This window comes from Protopterus annectens, chromosome 1.part2, assembly GCF_019279795.1.
Source record: "Protopterus annectens isolate FY-2018-M chromosome 1.part2, PAN1.0, whole genome shotgun sequence".
In the NCBI taxonomy this organism is placed as follows: domain Eukaryota; kingdom Metazoa; phylum Chordata; order Ceratodontiformes; family Protopteridae; genus Protopterus; species Protopterus annectens.
In genome coordinates this window covers 1,169,395,235-1,169,421,213 of record NC_056727.1, presented here as the reverse complement: position 1 = coordinate 1,169,421,213, position 25,979 = coordinate 1,169,395,235, and the positions used below count along the sequence as shown (strand labels likewise).

The 25,979-nt window shown below is 37.9% G+C and overlaps 1 protein-coding gene across 5 annotated transcripts in view; it reads right to left on the bottom strand.

The window, feature by feature from the left end:
• LOC122792271 (kinesin light chain 1-like) overlaps window positions 1–19,240 on the bottom strand; it is a 1,642,552-nt gene extending 1,623,312 nt beyond the window's left edge. For 3 of the 5 annotated variants that reach the window (XM_044060030.1, XM_044060031.1, XM_044060032.1), the window contains exon 1: window positions 18,911–19,240. The gene's annotated coding sequence lies outside the window, so the exon portion shown is untranslated. The remainder of the gene's footprint in view (window positions 1–18,910) is intronic. The other 2 variants (XM_044060024.1, XM_044060029.1) reach the window with 2 other exon arrangements.
• Between the last annotated feature and the right edge of the window lie 6,739 nt (window positions 19,241–25,979).

Below are 25,979 nucleotides of genomic sequence, written 5' to 3'. Positions count from 1 at the left end.
TCCTTTGCCTGGTCTTTAAGGCAATGTCTAATACTCTATGTTTAAATACCTATCCCTGGCACACAGCACTGAGCGAGCTAACTGCAGATCAGGGAACTTAAACATCAACACAAAAAAAAGACATATTAAACACCTGACAAGATTATGGAATAAAGTTCACTTATAATCAGAACAAGTCAGTAATCAGAGTCCGCTAAAAACATTTAAAATAGTTCTAAATTATGAAAGCCTAAGGAATTTCACACGTTACATGCGTGTCAATACCATGTACTTGCACCTCAATGAGCCATGCAATCATTTTCCGATATCCACTTTAAAGAATAATAAAACAGACCATGCATAATAATTCAAAAATAAATCTCCGTCAGCAGCTAGACATCCTTTTTCTGTTATTAAAACAACCCTTTAGGCGTTTCTTACAGGAGAACTTAGCCCAGAACTTATGATTTTACTTGACAATTACTGCAGTTTCGGACAAGATGTATTACTTTATCAAAATTAAAAATAAGCATCAAAATCACAAGCAACCAAGAAACTAATTATTACAAACCATGAAATTTACAATTAACATGAACAGATACTTATAAAAAGATTGCATTTAAATGTCACTGTGTCTATGAAACCACATTATATATAATGTAAACCTACAGACATATAAATAAAGGACAGGAAATACAACGTACCAACACACACTAACAAAATGGAACAGTAAGATTTTTTTTTTACTCCAAACTAGTCAGATGGGTGTGGATACATGCTGATGTGATTAATTTTATGTAGCATTTACTGGGATGCTGCCTCTTAACTGGCTTACAATGATGGCAGAGAAACTTCCTACTTTTTTTTTTTTTTTTTTTTTTAACTTTCACTGGCCACATCATCAGTATGCTATTTTCAATTAATTTCTTTAATTTTAGTTAGTAACAATTTCTTACATAACATTTAAAAGAAAATAATTCAAATGACACTCTTGAAAAAGTGTGTCCCCAAGTTCTTTTTTTTTTTTTTTTTTAAAGAAGCACCTTTATTAAATTATCACTTGGGACACAGGCAATCATAAATTTATATAACTAAAATAAGACATATTGGCATAATCTTAGTTGCAAGCATTTTACATCACAAACCACATTAACATATTTTTTGTAAACATTATACATCACTTATAATCCAACCAATTACTATCAGTCAAACATTACATAGCTCATTCAATCCTGCCTTGTTTTAAACCTCATTTTTCCCCTGTACATACTGCTGACAGTGTAATATGCCCCTACCATTTTCTAAAGATTCTAATTCCAGCTGTTTTATTTCTGTTACTATACTCATTTTTTTCTAGAACAGTTGGCTTAGACTTTGATTTCTATTTCTAATAAACTGCTTTTTTTGGCAGCCATCATAATTAGCCTCAGCAAGGCCTTACTATGTCAAGGCAATTCCAAATTCTGTATCATTTTCTCAACCAGTATCTCTGCTAGAGTAGTCTGCAGGGCATCTTTAAAGTCTGCCAACTCATTACACTCCCAGAAAATATGTTCCCAAGTACCTCTTTCTTCCCCATCACATCTCCAACATTTGATGTCCAACAGAAGAAAAAATTCTCTGGAGTCTCCTTGAGGTATAAAAATATCTGTGTAAAGATCTTCAAGCTAACATCCTAAAAATTCCAGATTTATTGCACATTTGGGAGACAAACATATATCCCCCCATTGTTTCTTTGTGAATTGCTTATCAAACTCTCTTCCCAATCCTTTCTAACATCCTCTGATTGATTCTTATAGTTATCATGCAATATTTTATATGCTCTACTAATTTATTTTTAAACAGCAGCTTCTGTTCTAAATTACTCTAAACTCTATAAATTGCTGGTCTTTCGTTTATGATCCATCCATTTCTTCCTCTCCGCATAAACTCTGATATCATTCCTTGACAGGGAAGGCAACCTGTAACCTGCAATCCAAGTAAATTCTTGACATCTTCCCATTCTATTACCTCCCCCTCTTTAGTTGTTTGCTACCAATGCCTTAGTTCCTTCGCCAGTTTTCTCCAAAAAATTCCAACCTCCTATTGTCTGTTTTCCTATTGGCAGAATCTGCTTTCTCCATTCCCATGCTGGTTTAGTTCTTAGAATACTTTCTGTTACTTTACAAATATAATATTCTGTATGGTTATCATTATTCTCTCCTTAAGAATCTGCATCCAAAATCGGAGTTTCTTCTTATTTCTTGAACCCCCCCCCCACATTTTAATCATCATCATTTTCCACTTTGAATTACAGCTTTCTGCTTGTGCTACATATAGAAGCCTCAACTGTGTAGCTCTGAAATACCACTTCAAATCAGGTAATCCCAAACCACCTTATTCCATTGGAAGGATCAACTTCATCCCACTTGACTCGTGTCTCTTCCCCTTCCAGATAAACTCCTTCAACTCCACAACCTCTCCTCTCGCTGTACAAAAAAAAAAATTCTCACTACTTGTAAATTGCTATCCATATCAATAAAACAGAGCTTCCAATTTCTTAGTTTTTGTACTGTCTTTTTAGTCTCTTCCCACAATCATTAGCTGCCATAACAAGATCCTTTTTAATCATTACTCCAAAGTACTCCATAATCCATACTAAAAGAGTACTTCATAATCCATACTAAAAAAGTACTTCATTTTATCATGTCCTCATAAATATGGGTTCTGCTGAACCAATGTGGATGTAGGTACATAGTTTATAGCTACTACCTTTGTTTTATCTTCATTCATTTTGTATCCCAAAAAAGACATGAAACTGTCTCAGAATGTTTCACAACACTGACATTTCCTTTTCTGGTTTTACCAGGTTCAAAACAATATCATCTACAAATAAAGCCAACTTTTCGATTACCATACCAAATATGTCCCTGAATTTCTGAGTCCCTTATTATCTTTGCCAGTGGTGCTAAATATAGTGCAAACAGCAAAGGGAAAAGAGGACACCCCTGCATGGTTCCTCTGCTTAAAAAAAAAAAAAAAAAATACTTAGGAGAAGAACTTGCCACTACTTTAAATTTTCACCTCAGACCACCCATATATCCTCCTAATCAACCAGATCCCTTATATATCCTCCTAATCAACCTTGTTATTAAAAGGGAATACAAATGTTTTCAATGCTCCACTAATAAAATCCCAACTTACTCTGTCAAATGCTTCCTCTGTATCAAGAGCCACCAACAACAGTGGTATTTTCTTACATTCTGCTTCCCCTTGGATCATCACTGTTCTATTAATGTTGTCAAATATTTGCCTGTCTTCCACAAAACCACACTGATCAGTATCAATCAACTTTGGCATCACCTTTGCCATTATTTTGGCCAATATAGACAGTTTATAATCATAGTTTAGAACTGAAATGGGCCAATATGGAGCTGGATCTGATGGGCGTTTACTACCTTTAGGTATTACAGCCACCACATCTTTCTTCCAGGATGTTGGTGCTTCTCCTCCTTTTTAAATACTGAAACAAAAAAAAAATTCCAGATCTTCATCAGCTTCTTCTCTCCTAGCTTCCAAAGGCTTATTATCATCTATTCCTGGAGACTTTCCAGCAGATTGATCAAACATCACTGCTTTTACCTCATCCTCTCCTATACTATTAGTAATTAAGCCTCGTCTACCTCTAACCTTGGCCTATTTAATTTCCTCCATAAGCATCTCCATTTGTCCTTTCTCCTGATTTCAACATTTCTCTTCTTTATAAAGATTTTCATAAAATTTCTGAAATATTTCTAATATCTCTGCAGGTATTCTGGTTATTTTCCTTGTTATGTGCTCCCTAAGCTTGTCAACATGCAACAACCCTTTCAACTTTCTGCTGCCTGTGCTAAAAGCTTTTGTGCTCTGGAGATTTCATTAAAAAATGTTGCTCAACAGTGATATGTCTAAACCCATGCATATTATCAAGGTAGTCCCTTAATTTCTCTTGAGAACTATGGAATTGCACCTCTTTTTTATTTTGTGAGAGTAACCTGATTCTGCAATATTTTAATTTTTTTCAGTCCCTCTTAATGAGCTCTCTTGTTGTTTTCTACCCTATTTTTAACTCCACTTTTACTTTAATCGCACTCCTATCCATGTTTTCTGAAGAAATTTCCATCTTCCCCAATACCTCCCAAATAATTTCCACTACCCATTCCTTAAAATTACACTCTTTTTAACAAGTAGGTGGGGAAGCACCATTGTCTCACTTTTATTTCATTACCTTGCATTTTTATTTTAGTTACTTTTGGCATGTGATCTGAAATAGTTATTGGATACGTGCAAAAACTAGTAAATGCATGTGTTCCTGTGAAATAGAATTCCTGTCTAACCTAGCCCAGTTTTTATACCTTGGGGAAGAATATATAAATTCTCTCAGAGCTCCTAATACTAATTTCACGTCTTCCATCTACCATCTTCTGTTATATTTTCCCTTCTAGGTAACCCAGATACATCACCACTGTTGCAAATTTCAAACAATAAGTACAACTACTATTCCCTCCAGAAAACTAATTATTTTTTCCAGAATTTTCTTAAGCTCCAATGTAGCAAGTTTAGGTGGAATACAAATACATGCCAGCATAACTTTCCTCCCTTGCCAGTAGCCTCTTATTACAAATCTACCGTTATTACCCCCTTCTATCACTACTGGGGCTCCTTAAGCAACTAATATAAGTATTCCCCTTTTCCTTTGTTCTAGATATTCCACTGAATAACCATCCTGAAATCCTTTCTTTATCAAATTCACATACTCAATTCTTTCCAAATGAGTCTCCTGGACGATAGCTATTGTCATTCTTTAAATATATTGAAAGTGATGTCATTATTATTCCCAACTGTTATGTAAAACAGCTTTTTTGAAATGTTTAGTTCCAACTTTTGCATTCCATGCATGCACTAAAGTTGTTTATAACATTTTACGTCATACTAAGGTATCTGGAGTATTACATCAAAGGCTTCTGCATTACTTAATAAAAATATTTATTTATTTTTTTTGCTTTGAATACAAATATGTTTTGTTAGCACTTCAGGTGACAGATGGTTGGCATTGGACAGTAATTTGATTTTTTTAATGGTCAGTAATAAGGTTTACACAGTGTTACAGGGGCAGTGAGCAACTGTCCAACTATGCTACTACCATTACATTCTATGCAGCACCGCAAACACCCGAGTCTAGTGTTCCCCATTATCAACAAACCTCTTCATCATATTTGTACTGAGAAAAATGTAAATTTATACAGTTATTCTATTTGTTTACCATGAGAGTATGACTGAGCAAACGCCCATTTTCAGTACAGATTTGAGAAGAAAAGCTCAAAAACTTAAACAAAAAGAAAAAAAAAAAGAAAGACACACAAACACATAAGCAAGTACAATATTGCTTGGATTCATAAATAAATACTAGGTTAGCCACTTTACTTGGCCATTTCAAGTCTAGCAAATTTCCCTCAAAGATGAGAATCACACCCTGTATTTGAGGTAAACATCTTCACCATTATGCTAATCTAAACTATTATTACAGTAACAAAAAGAAATGACTAAACGTTACTTGCAAATAAAAAAACTAACAAGCATACAATGATAAAAATGCACGAATAACTATTACTTACAAATAAAGCAATACAATGAAAAGTAATATACAACAGTTTCAAGTTAGGAAAACTAGGGAATGTAGAGAGGAAAGAGTAAAGAAGAATGAAATGTAAGCTTGAAAGTCAGGATTAGGCAGTGTCAGCATACGGAAATTAAATGTCTACATGGCAAATAGACAAAGAAAGGCTCCTAAAACTTTATTTTACATTTGTTGACTGGGTTAGTCCAACTGAGCTTAGTAGCCCTTTTTCAGCAGAGGCCCCAGGAGAAAAACTCCAACTTAGTATACATGGAAAAAAAAAAATTAACAGACAACTTAACAACATAAGCAAAATAGGCAAATGAAATGTATACCGTATCACACATAAAAAGAATAAACATCAGCATTGTAGCAATAATAGGAAGTAGGCATGCAATACTTATTAACAGCATATTCACAAACAGTAAACACAATAATCTATTACATTTGAAAAGTGTTTTTAGAAGGGACAAACTAGTAGAATTAATGTTTAAGCTTTGCTTAAGGAGGAGAACTACTGTGACACGTCCATTAAGTTTGCAGGTATTCTCTGGTAGCAAATTTAAATTTTTTCAGTTGCGTATATGACCTGACTTCTAGTGGGAGACAATTCCAAGCTTTGGTGGGGTCATAGCAGTAGAGATTACATCCACATTTGTTTTTTGGTTTATGAGTTAATAGAAGATCTTGGGTGGAGCTCCGGAGAAGTCTCGTAGGAGAATAATGGGAGATAAGAGTTGAGAGAGTGGGGCAGTAGGAAGGTTGGTACAGGATGCTGTGATCGATCTGGAGCTGGGAGAGAAGGAACTGGTGAGGTAATTCAAGACAGTTTGGCTGTTTCAGAAAGAGGCAGTGATGGGACTTATAAGCTTGCTGGATGGCAAATCTAGCTATCTTGTTGTAGGTTGATTAAAATTTGGCAAGAAGGGTGAGTTAAAGTTAGTGAAAATCTGAAAACTGTACATTAAACTAAGTAGTAAGTTGGCGTGACACAGAGTTATCTTAGCTTCCCTAGAAAGAAATTTTTTGTTGTGGTACAGGAGACCTAGTTTCTGATGAGTTTTCTGGATACAGTTATTGACATGCAAGTCAAATTTGAGCTGATTATCAATAATAACTCCTAGTAGCTTTGTGTTGGATTCTACCTCAATTAAGGTGTTATTTAGCGAGGATTTGCTATGGTTGAGTTGAGTAGTAACTTGGTTTTCTTGGAGTTGAGTATTAGCCGACTTTCGGAGAGCCAGTATTTGACGGAGTTGAAGATAGACTGCATGGGAGAGATGAGTTCACAGGAGGAGTCAGCAACAGTAACGACTGATGAGTAATCAGCGTATTGGACTAGTGATGAGAGGGGGCAGGAGGAGTAGAAAGAATTAGTGAAGATATTAAAAAGTAGTGGTCCAAAGATGAAACCTTGTGGGACACCCATTTTAACTGGAAAAAGAAAAAAAGAGTGAGCAGAATGCCATTTCACTGCTTGGAGTCAGAGAGGTAGCTGGCAAATCATGCAATGGTTGCAGAGGAGAAGTTAGGAGTGGTTAGTTTATAAAGTAGAACAGGATGGGAGACAGTGTCAAAAGCCTTTGAAAGGTCTAAGAATAGGCAGGAGATGCATGTTTTAGTCTAAAGCCATGCTGAGTTGGTGTAAGCAGAGTTTCCTGAATCCAGTAGTGCATGACTTGTTTATGAATACATTTTTCAAGAATCTTAAGAGTGGTGACAGGATAGCGTTGGGTCTGAAGTTGGTGTTGTCTGTGGAGTTTCCTCCTTTGTGTATGGGTAAGGTATAGAACCGTTTCCAGATTGCTGGCACTTTAGACTTTTGAGATAGAAACAGGAAACAGGAAGGGTGAGGGAGTCAGCAGCTATATGAAGAAACAGAAGGGATATTGTCAACAGAGGCAGAGCATGGTATTCATTTGGAGAGCAGGGATTTGATGTAATTGGTGGGTAGAGGTTTAAGTGAGAATTTGTCAGTAGTGTTTAAGTTGTGTACAGATTTAGAAGTACTGCTCTGGGTGGATAGTTTAGGTCTAGAAGTTTGGATATGGAGTCGACGAAGTAAGTGTTAAAGGTGGAGGCAGTATCCTTGAGAGTTTGATCAGGATATGGGCCGGGGGGCTGAGAGTACCTGGGTATAAATTTGGTTTATTGGGTTCCAACATTTTTTTGGGTTGGCTCTCAAGACAGAGAGGGGTTATATTAGAAGTCACTTTTGTCTTTATTAAGGAGTTTTTTGGCCTGATTTCTAAGTTCCATAAATTTTTGTAAGTCAGCTGGGAGCTTTGATTTTGTCCACATTTTCCATGCTTTAGCTCTATTTTTTATTAGAGAGTGGGTAGTGTTGGATAGCGAAGGAGAAGTATTGGACTTTACATGGACAGTGCGAAGAGGGGCTAGTGAGTTAAGAATGTTAAGGAAAATGAAGTTAAAAGACAGGACAGCATCATCAAGGGGTAGGTTTTTTACTGCCTTCACCTTTTGTAGGTCCCTGGCTGCTGTCTGCTATTGCCCTGGTGTGCTAGCTCTGTACCTAGCTCAACTCTGCTCTGATTCCTGCCCTAGCCACAACCCATCTGGTGTCACAAGAACCCGTCCAAACTCCGGTGACTGTCTGCTTGCCTCCTTTTTGTACCCTCTATCAAGAAAAGAAGAAATACCTAGCTCAACTCTGCTCTGATTACTGCCCTAGCCACAACCCATCTGGTGTCACAAGAACCCGTCCAAACTCCGGTGACTGCATCTGCTTGCCTCCTTTTTGTACCCTCTATCAAGAAAAGAAGAAAGTAGGTTATGGGAATAGTACCGCTGGTATACTAGGCCTCTGTTTTGGAAATCTACAAGGGTCTTACAGTTTGCCTGGGCTTGAGCCACTAGCAGCCGGTACCTCTCCTTCACAGCCTCTCTTCTACCTTCTCACCTCCGCACCTATAACAATCCAACTTTTATAATTAGTTTTTATTTTATCTCTTCACTAGTTAGCCTCCCCACTCACCTTCCTCAATACCTGTTTTATCCACTAGGTGGCACCCTCATCCCTTCCTTTTTTCACTGCTGCTCCCTCTCGCTCTAACTGTCCTACTTCTGTAATATTAGTATTGGTCTTCCTATCCCGCTTCACCCTCATCCTTGCAAGTACTCTCTGTCTGTCTCCCTTCTTTTTTACCCCTGAAACTTGCCTAAATTTTTTATCTATTCCTAGACCTGCTCCTCCTCTCCTTCACCTTATGCTTAAACACTGATTTAACCCTCCTTTATTTTTGTCATTTGCTCGTGTACTTGGTCATTCTAGACCTTTTCATGTTATACCTCTCTTACCTATAATTACCTGCATTTCTGATAGTCTCCTTTCCAGTTTCTCCTTCAATTGTTTCTTATCTTTTAAATTTTCGTTCTGACACTCCTGTCCTATTTTTATCTCTCCTGATTTTACTTCCCATCTCCACCTCCACTTCTTGAATAGTCCTATTCCACTCCTGGTCTGACCTACCTCTAACTTCCTCTAGCCCTGCCTATCCACACCTGTAGCACACTCGCTCTCCTCCCATCCTGCCTCTCGTCCTCTGAGAAGTTATTCATACCCCTTTCCTGAATCACGCCACTCCTTTACTGCCTTCACCTTTTGTAGGTCCCTGGCTGCTGTCCACTCTTGCCCTGGTGTGCTAGCTCTGGTAGGTAAAGTCATTGGTTTCTTTAGCTGGGTAATTTTGGATGCTTGTTCTACGAACTGTATACTTATTAAATCTGCGATAGTATTTAATCAGGATTATATGTATTAATACGAGCAACACTGTGTTACAGCATTTTGCTTTGTTGTTTAAAGAATTTCTCTCTTGATAAACAAAGGCTTGTAAATACATTGCTTTGCAGCTTTTAAAGAGGATTGTATGTGTTAAGAGTAATATTGTGTTACAGCGTGCATTTTTTGTTTGAGGAATTGCTCTTTCGCAGTGTCTCCTTCTGTTAATGAGCACGGAATTTCTTTTCCAATAGTGTGGAATTATTTTATGGTGGTCTGTCCTATTTGATGCCACTAATGTGCCTTGTAGCCTGCATTGCTATGTAAAACTGTGCCACTCACGTGGAGCTTGTCCATGTGCTCGGTTGGCGTTATTTCTTCCTTTCCATACCTAGCTCTTTGAAAGCGAACTACGCTCCTGCACTTGCACGAGTTCTAGGTAGGTGCATAGTCTAAATTCTGTTGTGGCGATTTTATATCTGAAACGGCCATCCATTAATCCGCCACGCTCGTGAAGCCTCCCTAAATGTTTAAGAAACCCTTACTACTCACTTAGCGCTTTTAGTAGCTGAAACGGCAGTTTTTGTTAACATCGACACTCTAGTGAAGCTAAGATAACTGCTGAGGGACCCCTACTAAAGTAAATCTTAGGAAACCCAGCTATATTTAACTAAATGCAGCATTTTAGCGCCATACTTAGCTAATCTGGCCTTCCACAAGTTCGCCGTTGTACCTGCTTCAGTTGCTTAGGCATTACCCCCAGTCAATGTTGAAGACCTCACTCACTTTTAATTCTTAGTTATACTACACCTAGCTCTTGTTTATTTTCTGCATGTTATTCTGCAATGTTTGTTAAACTCCTGCCGTAATTGGTATAGAAGCTGCATTCACATTCTCTAGTTTTAGTTATTAGTAAGAGCAACACTGTGTTACAGCATTTTGCTTTGTTGTTTAAGGAATTGCTCTCTCGCTCAACAAAGGCTTGTAAATACTCTGCCTTGCTTTGTAGCTTTTAAAGTGGATTATATGTGTTAGAGTAATATTGTGTTAACTTTCTCTGATTGTTAATGTTGTATTTTTTACTAACTTTACAAGCCTGATACTTGTGCTAACCCTGTTCTTTTACTTTTTACTTGCCTCCCTTCTCCCCAAAGTACCTAGCGCAACTCTGCTCTGATTCCTGCCCTAGCCACAACCCATCTGGTGTCACAAGAACCCGTCCAAACTCCGGTGACTGCATCTGCTTGCCTCCTTTTTGTACCCTCTATCAAGAAAAGAAGAAAGTAGGTTATGGGCATAGTACCGCTGGTATACTAGGCCTCTGTTTTGGAAATCTACAAGGGTCTTACAGTTTGCCTGGGTTTGAGCCACTAGCAGCCGGTACCTCTCCTTCACAGCCTCTCTTCTACCTTCTCACCTCCGCACCTATAAACAATCTCACTCTTATAATTAGCTTTTACTTTATCTCTTCACTAGTTAGCTTCCTCACTCACCTTCTTCAATACCTGTTTTATCCCTAGGTGGCACCCTCATCCCTTCCTTTTTTCACTGCTGCTCCCTCTCACTCTAACTGTCCTACTTCTGTAATTTTAGTATTGGTCTTCCTATCCCCCTTCACCCTCATCCTTGCCAGTACTCTGTCTCCCTTCTTTTTTACCCCTGAAACTTGCCTAAATTTTTTATCTATTCCTAGACCTGCTCCTCCTCTCTTTCACCTTATACTTAAACACTGATTTAACCCTCCTTTATTTTTGTCATTCGCTAGTGTACTTGTCATTCTAGACATTTTCCTTTTCATGTTATACCTCCCTTACCTATAATTACCTGCATTTCTGATAGTCTCCTTTCCAGTTTCTCCTTCAATTGTTTCTACCCGCTCCGTTCGCCATGCGGGCTCACTCCGCTCCCCTACCCTACCCCCAATTTCCACCCACCGCAGGGGTCCTAAACTTATACCTCCTTAAACACACCCCCTAACTCTTCCAACCAATCCCTTAACTCACCCTTCCCTCTTACTTTAACCACACCCCTACCCTCATATTACTACTCTCTATAATATACTCCCTAAAATACCTCTATTTGTAACCCTCTACTTTTAACTTAAATATCCTATTATCCCCTCACTTACATTTGCAGATTCCTTATTCATTCTCTCCCCCAATCCCACTTCCTCTTCCTTTTGTTTCACTCAAGTTACAACTTTACTTCTCCACAAAGATGGCTCCCTCTACTCTAACTATGCTTACACTTTCAGTTTTACTCTTAACTACCCTCCTCTCAGCCTACTTTCTTACCTCCTTTGAAAATCTGCACCATGTCCAGCTTATACACTCACACAAACTACAACTTGCACATATACCCTAACTACACACTCCAATATTACTTCCACTCCTAGCTACCTTCTACCTAAATACCACAGACTCTCCCACATTAATCATGTCCTACCCACCGATAAAAAATTGAAACTTCAAACCTATATAAGAAACAACTTAGTAACAAAACCAAATAATCCCACCTTACAAGATGGAGACATCCACCCCAACCCTGGCCCTACCAACCGTACTTTTCAAATAACTAACCCTAAACTCAATAATTCCCTCCTAATAGGACATCTGAACATTCAAAGCATCAATAATAAAGTATCTCACCTTCATGCCCTCCCAAATATCCACTCCTTTGATATTCTCTGCCTCACTGAGACTTGGCTAAAACCTGATACAAAAGACAATGAGATTACCCCCCAAGGCTATAATATAGTGAGACTTGACCGATCAAAACGTAAAGGCGGTGGAGTAGCAATTCTTTTTAAGAATGAACTTCATATCTCCACCTTTCCAGCTTATCCAACCCAGGATAGCAAAGTAGAAGTCCTCATAACTAAATTCCAATTTAACACCAAGAAATCCGTATACATTATCTGTATTTACTTACCACCTGGTAATAATATACCTACTTTAGAAGCCTTTCTCAGCTGGGTATCTTCTACTTACCCCCAAGAAACAGTAATCCTAGGTGACTTCCAACATAGACTGGAAAAGTATCAGTGCTGAAAATCCTACCTCTCATATCAACCTCCATGGTTTCACCCAAACCATTTCCTCTACAACAAGAATTAATAAACCTAATAAAAAAGAGAGTATCTTAGATTGGATACTTATAAACAAAGTTAAACAAACTTACAAAGTAGGAACCCTGCCAGATGATGTCAGTGATCACTCTTTGACCTATATTAGAAGAGAAAAGAAAGATTTTCCTAACCTTCTCACCATTAGAATAATACGCTCTACCAAACATTTTAACATAGACATATTTCAAACTGAACTCAGAGAATGCAACTGGAACCCCTTAAAATCCCTTCCTCTTGAAAATGCAGTAATATACTTTAATACAACTTTCTTATCCATTCTTGACAAACATGCTCCCAAACGTACCATCAGAATAAAGTCCAACACAGCCCCATGGCTCTCTAATGAAACTAAAAATCTAATTCTACTTAGAAACAAAGTCTGGGCCAAATGGAGATGCCATAGAAATAGCTCTGATCTTCATTTCCGCCAGCTTAGAAATACTACAAAAAAAGCAATAATTACTGACAAAAAAAACTACTACTGTAAACTTCAACAAACTCATCAAAATAATCCAAAAAAGTTCTGGTCTTGTATCAATAGACTGCTTTCCCCAGGTAACTCAAAAACTCCCACCCCACTTGATGCTGATCCAGATACCCCCCACCTAACTGCAAATACCTTCAACTCTTTCTTCACTGACACTATACAATCTCTAGCTAGACATCTCAACACTGATAACTCCAACCTTCCAATCAACTTAGCACACTCCTCCCATAACTTTAACCTACAACCCATCTCTACCTCTCTCATCTATAGACTTATTCATAAACTGAAGCCTTGTACCCCATCTGCTGACAAGCTTCCTTCTCTTGATCTCCAAAAAGCAGCCAAGGTAATCGCATACCCTATATCTATACTTATAAATAGGACAATACAAGAAGGAACCATCCCAGACATCTGGAAAATCTCCCACATTATCCCTTTACATAAAGGTGGGAACTCTATCGATTACTCTAACTACAGACCAATTGCTCTCCTATCACCTTTAGCAAAAATTATGGAGAAATGCATTCACCAACAACTTTTACAGCATCTCTCTCTCCACAACATAACAGCAAGCTGTCAGCATGGCTTTAGGCCTTATCATAGTACTACCACCGCCCTCCTATCCTTCACAGACACTATCAATAGAAACCGCAACAACAACCTTCTCTCTTCTGCACTCTTCATCGACCTCTCTAAAGCTTTCGACATGGTTAACCAGCCATTAATTGGTTCAGATCTTACCTCAGCAATAGGCAACAGGCAGTTCTCTGGGAAAATCAAATTTCTTCCTTGTTACCTGTCACCATCGGTGTCCCTCAGGGTTCCATTCTTGGACCACTTCTTTTCTCTTTATTCATTAATGATCTTCATATAGCAATTCCTCAAGCAACCTGCATTCAATATGCAGAGGACTCCACCCTTATTTGCTCAGCTTCCTCTCCAACTGAACTTTCTTTCCTTACTCAAAACATCTTCAACACGGTAGAAACGTGGTTTACCAAATGTTACCTCCTACTTAATGCCAAAAAAACTAAACTTCTTCTCTTTACTCCCACTACTAGGTCCTCCCCCTTAGACTTCACAATCTCTTCAAATAATGCCACTGTCATCTCACCTGACTCTACTACCAAACTTTTAGGAATAACCATTGACAATAATCTCTCTTTTGATCAACATATTAACAACACCATTAAAATAGTCAACAGAAAAATAGGATCCTTATAGAGAATTAAGTCTTTCTTAACCACATCAGCTAGAGCCAAGATCGCTCATTCCCATCTAATCTCAACTCTTCTGTATATCTCACCTATTTTTACAAACCTTAAGAAAACTAACCTTAAACTAGCAACTTCCTACAATAATAGTGCCAGATTCGCTACTGGAAATCCCTTTAGAACTCACCACTGTTCTAACCTGATGCAACTAGACTGGCTGGAATTTCAAAACCATCTGTTAATCCCCCAACTCACTATTGCCCACAAAATACTGTACCAACCCAATAATACCCCTATACTCTCAAAACTCTTAATCCCATATAATAATCTCAACTCCCTTCGCTCTTCTAGTAAACTCATTGACAACTTAACAACGTCTAATAACACAGCTGGTGACTCTATTTACTAATACAGCAGGAAGGAGCTGGAATCTGCTACCTAGTGATATAACACTAACTACATCATTGCCACTCTTCAAACAAAAGCTCAAAAATCACCTCCAAAGTCACTGGCTATGTCCTTGTAGTAAACCTGACTAATCAACACCTATACCCTGTTTTTCTCCTCTTCTACCTTCTTCCTAACATTTAATAATTAGTCTTGTAACTAAGACTATCACTAAAACAAACTAAATTCAATGTATTGCTTAAATCCCTCAATTCTGATGTAAATTATTGTACTTAACTCTTACTAGAGTGCATCTATTTCACCTTTTTAAGAAAGATTATGTTCTACGTTAACTTTCTGAAGTGTATTTGATCTCTGAAATGTTATACTGTATCATATGGTTTTTAATCCTTTTTTTTTACCATGTAATGATATTTTTTGTATACGTTTTTGTTTGCATTTGTGTGGAGATTTTCTCCTCAAATCAATTCTCTGGTAGTCAGGAAAACACTGCACAAACTCCAGTATTCTGTTTCACAAAAGGAAACAGACTATCAGTGTTTGTTAAATTGGCAGATTTACTATGCTTTTTTTACAGAAAAGCATAGTAAATCGGCTGAAAGCAGGCATCTGGAACAGAAAAAGGTGGTGTTCCCATCAGCTGACATCACGGTGATGTCACAAAATGGGCAGAGCATGAATGGGAGAGGGGGTGGGAATGGGTGGAGTTATAGGTGATGTGAGGGTTGTGACCTTAGTCCAGTTTTAGCCAATAAGAAAGCTGGCAACCCTATGCAGAAGCCTCAACTCCACAGGTTTCCCAATTACAGTAAGCCCTTCCAATTCAGAGACCAGTCTCAAGCTATGATTTTCCCCTGCCAAGGCCACAGACTAAACAGAAATCTCATTGGGGAAGCCGTTTGCCAAGGAGGCAGTCAATGGGAGTAGCTAATGTTAATTAGCCATATACTCCTCTCAAGAAATGGTTGCAACTCCTAAGTAATTCAGCAGTGAGGCTCAGAAAAGATTTGTTCTGCTTTGTTAATTTCTCTAGGAGGAAAACTGAATGTCATCTTTTGATGGTGTTCATCCATTCACTCCTATAGCAGTACCTGTGGTACACCTAAGTATAGTTGACTTTTGTGTCTGCCTTTCTGTCTGGCTGCACTATGGGAGTTAGCTAGGGGAAGCAGACTCTGTAAATGTATATGTGGGTGCTGCCTTGTGAGTGTGTACTTGGGAATAGAGTGATTTCACGAAAGTGAGCAAGTGTGTGTGTGTGTGGGGGGGCCTGTTTGTGGATGCTTAGATATGTGGGAATGTCTGGTGGGGGCCTGTCTGTGGATGCCTGGATATGTGGGAATGTTTGGGAGTGCGTGTGTGTGCACGCCTGCATTACTATATTATCTAGTGAAGTTAGGTCTGATAGCACAGCATTCAATTCAGGAACATGGTAATAAGTGACTGAGGGGTTTTACTATGCATGTTTACCACTTTTCTGAACTATATTGGCCAATCAGTACAAGCAGACAGACTGACTTTCTCTGGATTCTGGCCTTTTTCAACCAGTTTCTATTTTTAGGTATTCTTTAGCATGGGCTTTGATGCCATGACATGAACTCAAAACTGCCTACAAATTGTTAACAGAAATAACTGAAAGAAATTAAGAAAGACTTTACAATAAAATCTATCACAAACAATTCAGACTCGAAACAACTGTAACGAATACATAAAACATGCTTTCTTGGACTTGGCATTCTTGGAAATGTTTTAAAAACAGGAACATTTTGTGATGGGAAAAAAAGCTTAACACTTGAGTGACTGCTGTCCAGTAAAGTAACTTGGTACAAATTAAATTCAATTTGGTAGTACTCACGCATATACAAAACACCTATACATACAGATATAAATTAATAGCATTAATGTCTCATGGTGACGTATGGTGGCACAGTGGTTAACATTTCCTGCCTCAGATATCAGTGATCTGGGTTTCAGTACCAATCCCTCACATGGATGACACAATATAAAATGCAAGAAGAAAGTAATGGTGAATGCTTTGAAAATTCATCAGTTAATACCTCACAGCTACTAAAGTCAAAATGGAAAGGTAAAAATACCGGTGTAGAATTACTGTAGCAAACAGCAGCAGCACTTTAGGAGAAATAAGATCAAAATTACAAGAAAGCGTACAAAAAGCATCTGTACATCAAACTACTGTTCTTCGAAATGAAGCACAATGGATAACTCTCACTGCGCTAAAATATATAACTAATGTGGTGTTATCCCATCAATGTTGTTATATATAGAATGCAGCTGTGTAATTTTTCTTAAAAATGAATGTTTATTGTTTTACTGTAAATTAAATTTGTTAAGAACTCAAGAGGATAACAAAATGTCACAGTTACCAACAAAGTCTAGGATTCTGAGACTCACAGTGTTACATGGTCAACGCAGTATAATGCCCATCAAAGTAAAACTGTTGAGGTATACATTGCATTACATTTAAAATGATGTTTTCCCCCTACAATCTATGCTATACAACCACCAAACAGTTAATGCATTTTATAGCATTATCTGTAGCAGCAATATGCTATCTTGCAAACCAAACCCTCTGCACACTAGCACTTTCGCAGTTTAATTTTAAAAATGTTGTTTTGCATGTGCTGTAACATCCATATATAACTCCATACCAAAATAAAAAAATACAATTGTTCTTATAGTATCATAGTTCACATTTAACCCTGCAATACTGTGGAAATCTGGTAATGCACTGCATACAGTTACAGTCACTACTTTGAAACAAAAACAGATGCGCATAATACAAAATACACACTATCCATACACATAAAACAACATAGCCACCAGAAGAGCAGAAATAACAAATAAAATCATTGAAAAATGTAACTGAAAACTGCAACTAACATATCACAGCAGATCCCTTTTCACGATCATGCTCTCACGCTGCCAAACATAATTAAGTGTGCAATCTATATATTCCACCAGTGGTTTAGGGCACCACTCACCACCTCCCATTTCAAATAATCCCGTATGATATCCTCAACATGTCATGATTATTGAAGGTTTACAGGCATACATCTCAACCTCTTGGAACAAGAAATCTGGACAAAGGCATAAATAATGGGGGGACAAAGGTGCAAAAATAATTACACTTTTTTAAATATTGCTCTTACAAACTTAGAAAGTTTATAGAATAACATGTTTTGCATCAGCATGAATTTTCTGAAGGGTATGAACTCAAACTAAAATGACTGCTATTATTTTCTGACTTCAGCACTCAATGATTTGCTAATGAGTTGCCAGAAAAAGCACACTTTTATGAGAAATAGACCAAAAATTTGAGGCGAAAATCTGTACAGTTGAGGGGTATGTTTACAGGCCATTTCCTTATATCCAGTTGTGGCAGCATGCCTTTTTCTGGTGATCGTCCTAGCTGTGATTGGCCAACCTCTCCCGCATTCACACACACATTAATGACAGAATATCATAAGAAGACACAATACATAAATTAAAATTACTTTCCATGTAAAATAAAAATGTCCCAAAAGTATGTCTTGAAACTGGAGCAAGATCTGAATCTCCTCTTAAAGGGAAGACACCCACCTTGTGTCTGCATTTTCTGTGTTTTTGAAACTGGAGTTAAGAACTGCATGCCAGTTAAAGATACCTAGCCTTTGTTTTCATTTTGTGTTCTGCATCATCATAACACTATTTCACATGCCTATTTCCAGTATAGATCTGATTCATTCTATTCTACAAAGTCTGTCATATGCACTTTAAAAATAGTCAACCCGTTGTTGATTATACTGAATTGTCCGTCTGTGTGATCAGGGTTCTTATTTTATTATAACACAGTATCAATAAAAATACTGCATTGGTTACGCCTCTTAAGCTTGCAGGAGAAAACGGGTTACTGTGCTTTACTGGTTTACCTACTCTTGAAATCAAACTTAGCATTTCAATATTAGACTTATGCACACACAATTCCATCCCCAGTCATAGCTTAAAGCCAAGGCCTCTAAAGAGATAACGCCCCAATACACAGCATCCACGATCTCAATTCATTATTCAGGAATAGACCATCTTCCGGATGAACAATAACCTTATGCAGTATACAACACACATACGTTTACACCCGACAACCGTACACAAATTAATATGCACATCTTCAAAACAAAGGGGAAACTACCCCCAAACACTCAAGCACGGTTTTGATCACATCATATTATATATGTACACATCTATACATATAAAACATATATTACAATACAAAACGAAAGGCTCATGTTTGCATACAAAACACAGCACTTTAATCAAGTCTCACCTATGGGCGTTTTCGTCGCCCGCAACGGGGCCAGAAAGTGCTTCAGCGTTTCACTAAATGTATGAAAGAAATCAGTCTGCTCTGCATTACAACATAAACAGATTGTCAATGTATGGATTCCTCCTGACGTCTTCGCCAGTTGTCATAGACCAACTCCTCCTCCAAAAGAACGCAACGGCACCTGTGCAACGTTACAGCAACATCCTAGCGTAGAGCAAAACCCAACCTCACCACCAACAACTAACCAATCAGGAAATACTCATAAGTACGAAAGCCCTTTACACGCTTGCTCTAATTTTTCCCTTTAAATGAAAAAAATGGCGGACCTGCCAGCGTGAGAGTCACCCATCATGCTTTGCAAGCGGATGGAATGACGTAATTGTTTTGACTGCAATCACGGGAGTGGTTTTGATGGGAAAGCTAAGTAAAACTTCGTGTTTGTATTATTGAAAAAAATTAGAACGAGTCTTCTTACCACTCAACTGCCCTGTCCAAAAAAGAATGGTTGCAGTACCCATCTTGGCAAATGATATTGTTTAAAGTTCTTAAAGCTGTGACAGCAAAGAAGCATTGCATTTATACTGCTAAGGAGTGTTTCTGCGCCACCTGCTGATCAAAATATTAAACTGAACTTGAAAAGGGCTCGGGGCCTGCTGTTAACTTTGTTATTGTTAGAATTATTTGATTTTTCTTATCTAGGTACTGAAATTAATTGATCTAAGTTAATATTTTTTCATACTTAAATATAAAAATTATTTTGATGAATTAATGTGATTCAGTATTATTTGCGATCAGAGATGCCAGAAGATGTTGAAAGCTGGTGGGAGGGGTGGGGCAGAGGGTAAGAGGGGTATTTAGTGATCTAAACAGAGCAATTTTTTAAAAAAGTATTTACTACCATTTCAGAAACCTCTATGTGATGCAAACTAAGCTGCATTAACAATGACTGCAGAGAAATTTCTTAGAAAATTATAAATGAAGCTAGCCATTGTTGAACCATATTTGTGTGTGACAGGGTAGCAACAACAGTACTGTTAATTAAGCTTGCCATTCTGAACTGTCCGTTACTAACCTCTGTGAGAAAGGGTGATGATGGAATTACCTGAAGACAGGAGTGAAATAATTTGACTGCTGCATGCTATTTAGTTGCTGCGGTACTTGATGTATACAAAGAAAAGAACTGTAATAGATTTGTAAGCAGGGATTCAGTGGTTCTGTTTCTGATTCTAGTCCTGACAATGTACTATGCACTTTTTATATTTTGCAGCTGGAAATATGCTAGTTGTAGTACTTATAAAGTTTGGCTATTTCCACCTTCACGCTGAAGTGTACAGCTGGCCCTTATGGCTATATGTGACACTACCAGCCCAGCTATCTGGAATTTTGTAAATAATCATATGTCATTTGTGAATATCAACATGATTCATATCCTTGTCTTACAAATGTAAGAGAACTATATGTTATGTGTATATTAAACTACTGGTACAGAAGTGTGTGTGTGTTGAACAGGGTTTGTACAGAACTGAGCTTCAAGAATGTAACCACAGCATACCCTGCTGGAACACAGAAGATTAACTTACAAAACTTCATGAAAATAAGTTGAAATTAAAGTGTTTTACGATTGTGTTATCTCTCAGTTTTAATGCAGCAAGCAGACAATGTCTAGAGCTAGAAGTTTTGTATTGTCTTGAAACAGACATAATTACTACGTTTCAAATGTAAAAGTGTTTTATTGTTTTATGACTTCCAAGTTCTGCAAACATCTGAGAGATATGTATTTTTAACACAGAGATGTTAGTTTCTGTTAGCCTGGAAACTGAAAGCAGGTGGCAGAGAGTGATGTCATCCAAGGTGACGCAGCAGTAATGTTTGATAGTAATTTAAGAACTCTCTCAGATAGAGACTGTGTATATTTTGTATCTTGTCTTGGATCTAGCAAGAACATCCACTGATCATCTGTATTTGTTTTGCTAATAGTAAGTAACTAGGGTACAGTAATTTCTTTTAGATATAGATCAGAATATAATAAATATTAGTTTAGATGTTTTCTGTATTTATTTGAGACTGTCCTGCAATGTTGTTTTAAAATATTTCTTGTGACTTTGAACTCTGTAGTTACTGTGTTATTGGAGTATTGTCTTGTTCTTTTATTATTTATTATCAAATATATTTAAATCTGTTTTTGTGGCTGATATTTGTGAGACATATTTAAGCTCTTAGAGTCCGGTTCGATCCTCGGCTGGGGTGCCTTCTGTGCGCATGTTCTCCCTGTGGTCGCATGGGTTTCCTCCAGGTACTCCGGTTTCCTCCCACATCCCAAAGACATGCTGTACGTGGATTGGACACTCTAAATTGGCCCTAGGTGTGAGTGTGTGCATGTGTGTGCCTTCTGTGGAAGGTTGGGTGCTGGACTGGCAACTCGACACCATAAAACTCCACTGCTAATCATGAGTGGACAGGTGTTCCGCTGTGGCGACCCCTAACCGGGAAAAGCCAAAAGAAGAAGAAGAAGCTTTAAACTCTTAGAGCGCTTGCATATGTATTTGGTGACAATGTACAGGCCACCCCTAAATAGCCTTGCCAAGTCTTGGTCACAACTACCATTTGGATTATTAGTAACATTACACAGTAAGTTTGGACACTCTTTGGTAAGGGTCTTAGAGGAGCTGATAAAGAGTTGGTTGGTGGCAGTGATAACTACCTTATAGTTTGGGCAGAAGGGGGCATAGCTAGTAAACCTGTGCCAGTCTTTCCCAGGTGCGTGTGTGTGTTGGTATGTAAATCAAATCCCAAAGTGTGTGTGTGTGTGCCAGCAACCTGGGCAAGGACATGAAGCACTGGTTGGACAGAGAGGGTGCTGGAGGTCTTGGCCTGACCCCTCTGCTGAGATCATAACCCTATAGCTGTGCGGTGTGGAGTCTTATTGGGGATCTGGAGAAAGAGGGAGAAAACAGCCCCCAGAATGACTGTGATCTCTGCGTGCTCTTAAGGGAAATTGTACTTTACTGTGTGTGTGTACTTGTCATCCTCCCATTGTGTACGTCCTTCACTGTTGGCAGTGGTGAGGATTGAGACTCCTTGATTACTGGACCAGTGCAGGTGCATCACACTATGGTCATAAATAGGCTAACTTCAGTGTCCCATCTTATGCTTTACTTGACATGCAGAAATAAAAGCTGAGGAGACTAAAAGCTGGTTTATGAGTTTGCAACACACACACCACACTGTTGATACCTTATTGTCCATTATGAGTTTTTAGCCTGGTAATTATATATCTCCAGTGTAAGAAGCTACAATGAAATAAAATACAAAAAAGCAAACAAGTCATCCAACATTTAGTTAGTTTCTCAGCAGCACTGTGTAACAATCAGACCACATCATGCAAACTAAAAATTCAAACAGAGCACAGGATCTGTATATCACTTGCCAGAGGAATTGCAATGGAAGTATTACATTTATTACATGGTTCAGTTGTGCAGACAGCTTTATGGTCTTCAGGATAACATATCATCTTCAGGAGTTTGTCAAGACCCATGCTTAGTTTCATACAATTTTTGCATTATTAAATATAAGCAGTGATTAGCACAACAAACATTCAGAGCAAGCAGAGTTTGTGTTTTAAATGTAGCATCAGTTTTCAGTTCAGTCACACCTTATTGAAATAGCTTTCAGTGTATGTGTTATATATTCTGCACACACCTGTTTCATATCATATGCCCTTACCAAATCTTACAGTGCAGTTAAGCTGTGGTGCTGATACGCATCACAGAAAACATTTGGGGTATGTGCTTTAACCAGGTAAGTGGACTTCTTAAAGAACCATTTTCAACCCTGACCTGTGCTCACAAGGAATAAAATGGTGGAGAATGAGAAGACCAAAACAAGTCAATATACAAAGGATGTAAAAGAAACTACAAAACTCTGAAAAACTACAGGAAAATGTAGCTGTAAACAGGGATCTAGAACATTGTGACTTCAATTCATAATGTATCGCGTACACAGTGTGACTTCAATTCATACCTCTCAACTGTACAGATTTTCACAGAATGTCCAGACTTTTGCCTCATATTTTTGGTTTGTTCCTCATAAAAACTGTTTTTTGACACATCAGTGGGGTGATCTAAGCATTAAAGTCACTAAAGATGACAGGCATTTGAGTTGTATACTTCATATCTTCAGAAAATGCATGCTAACACAAATCATGTTATTGTAGCAACTTTCTAAGTTTATAAGAGCAATATTTAAAATGTGTCCCTACTTTTGGGCCTTTGCCCCCCCATTATGTCAGGCTTTGTCCAGATTTCTTTCTCTAAGAGGTTGAGAGGTATGCATTTCATAATGTATCGAGTACAATCTGACAAAATGATAGTATTTATTGTATACAAGCTATTTACAATTTACAGTGAGTCAAATTTGACTATTTGTAGCATGTCAAACACTATATCTGAGAGAATTTATGTACATATATACAGTAGACATTTAAAGTTGTAATAAATAAATGTTCATTAAACAATCCATAGTTCTACAAGCACTGTTGGCAGGATCGAAACACCTCATGAAATCTAGCAATTCAAAATAGCACAATATTTGATTTGTATAGCTTGCTGCACAATACACTAATTTAGTGATGTCCAGGAAGTTCTAATGTATGTGTAAGACATGTTAATTTATAATTTCCCAAAAGAAGTAGAGTCTTTGATCACTTCACTGCACAGACTCCTGCAGAATTTCTGTACAGTTCAACTTGCCTGTCCTCCTTTTGGATGTGCAAAAGCTTTAAGTTATTCTAAATACCTCTTCTCTTTCATAGTAGTTATTAGGGTACAATTTTATCCTGCGTTGTGTAGAATATGTCCTTTCCCATTTGCTGTACTCATAGAAACAAAGAGGTCAATTTGAAGGAGTTTTACTACTGTTATGTATAGCATTTGCTGTTGGCAGTCCTTGTCCACCAAAGCATCAGTTATAGCAAGGGTGTAGCTAGGCATATTCAGTGTACTCAAATCAGTATTTTTTTCTGAGCATCCCATAGAAATGTCAACACTCAAAAAGCACAGAATGTTTAGAACTATGTTAATGACTATCTGCAGTATTGAGATATCCAAATAATTTTTGTGCAAAAGGAAAACACCTCTAAAAGTAGCTTTTGTGGATATAAGTGGTAACAGTTGAAAATAGCATGCCTCTTTCTATATATCTGGGGTAGCATTTTGAGGGTTGGGTGCATTTTTAAAGTGACAGATGGGTAGTGGGTACAACGACATTAGGGTTGAATACAAAATATAAATCTCTGGCTATACCCCTGAGTTATAGTGTCAACTTACAGCACGTTTCTCACTTCTGGTAAGGTCCGCTGCATAATTCCTGGGAGTAGATGCAGCCATGCAAACTGCAAGCATTTACACCTTTATCTCCATACATGCTCACAACTTCAAGTTGGAATGGAAATGAATTGCCATTGGCTGTTTGAAGCAACATATTCTCCACTGAAGACAGCAAGGTGGTATAGGATTCTTGATCAAAACAATGGTTATGTTCAAAAGGCATGCATCAGTAGACTCCTAGTGCATTTGCTATTACCAGTCTTTAGCAGAATCATGAATGATTATGGTGAAGTGCCTTACCATCCTGTAAGTTTGTGTTGTGTAGGAAGCATTGCTCCTTTAAGAATTTGTAGTAGCTGGTATCTCTCCTTGACAGTGTCATACATTTCATCAAAATCATCACACAGCTTTTGTAAATTTGACTTGAGTCTGTTTATAGCAGTTATTATAGTCTGTGCTGACAATGTTTTTACTTGTAAAATGCTTGCTCCTCATTCTGATACACTTGTTCTAGAAAAACAATGAGTAAAAATGTGCTCTTTCCCCAAGGATTGTGCAATTATGGAGTTGGTATATATAATTAGCAAGATCTATATGGGATGCAACATTTGCTTTTTATTTCGTGCTCTGAGGTTAACCCTTGGAGCATGCACAGTAGAGTGTTGACATTGTGTTGCCCACATTTTGGATGTCTATATTTTGTCAGTTCAGTGCAGAATAATACATATATGAATGTGTATATGTCCCCATGGTCGCGTGGGTTTCCTCTGGGAGCTCCGGTTTCCTCCCACACTCCAAAGACATGCAGCAGGTGGATTGGGCATTCTAAATTGGTCTTAGGACTGTGTGTGTGTGTGTGTGTGTGTGTGTGTGTGTGTGTGTGTGTGTGTGTGTGTGTGTGTGTGTGTGTGTGTGAATGTTATGGATGAACTACCATGGCAGGGCTAGCCATCCTGTGTTGTAAAACCTGGCACGAGATGATTTTTACTGTTGAAGTGACACCCGACCCCATGTGCAAAAATGGGAAAGGGGTTGAGGATGGATGGATGGAATGTGTGTATATGTCTGTGTGTGTGTGTGTGTATGTGTGTTTCCTCCTTTTCTCTGGCAGTGTCTGTAAATCTCTGATGACTTCTACCTTATTAACACTGATCTATTTGCGTGATGCATTTTTTTTTAACTTCTGTATAGAACACCCTTTTGAGATGCCTCACCCACTCCTGTCACTGCAACACAAATAAATGATTGGGGAAGAACAAGAAAATCACTGCTTGGGGAAAAGCTAAGGAAGCAGTAATAACAACAAAGAAAAACATTCTAAAAATACACAAATACCACAAAGATAGTAATACAGAGAAATGTAACCTAAATATTAAATGACAAATTAAAAAAACAAAATAGCTGTTGCACAGAATGAAAAAAATGGCCTTTACATTAAAATAAATATGACATTTATGATTATGTTAAGCAGCGGATGAAGCATTCACCTAAGAAACTGAAAAGGAAAGTGAATCAACAGAAAGAGACCAAGAAAACAGAAATCATGTACAAGTACTTTGCTCAGTTCCCACTGCAGAAGAGGACAGGATGAGTCCACAGCATGTTGGAAAGAGTGTCACTGACCAACTCCAAAAATCAACTATACTGAGCTCACAGTACCTACCTAGAAGTAGAATTTGGAGACAAGAGGCAGGGATAGCAGATCTATCTACTTGGTCCTTTCCATAAAGTTGAAAGCATTAAGT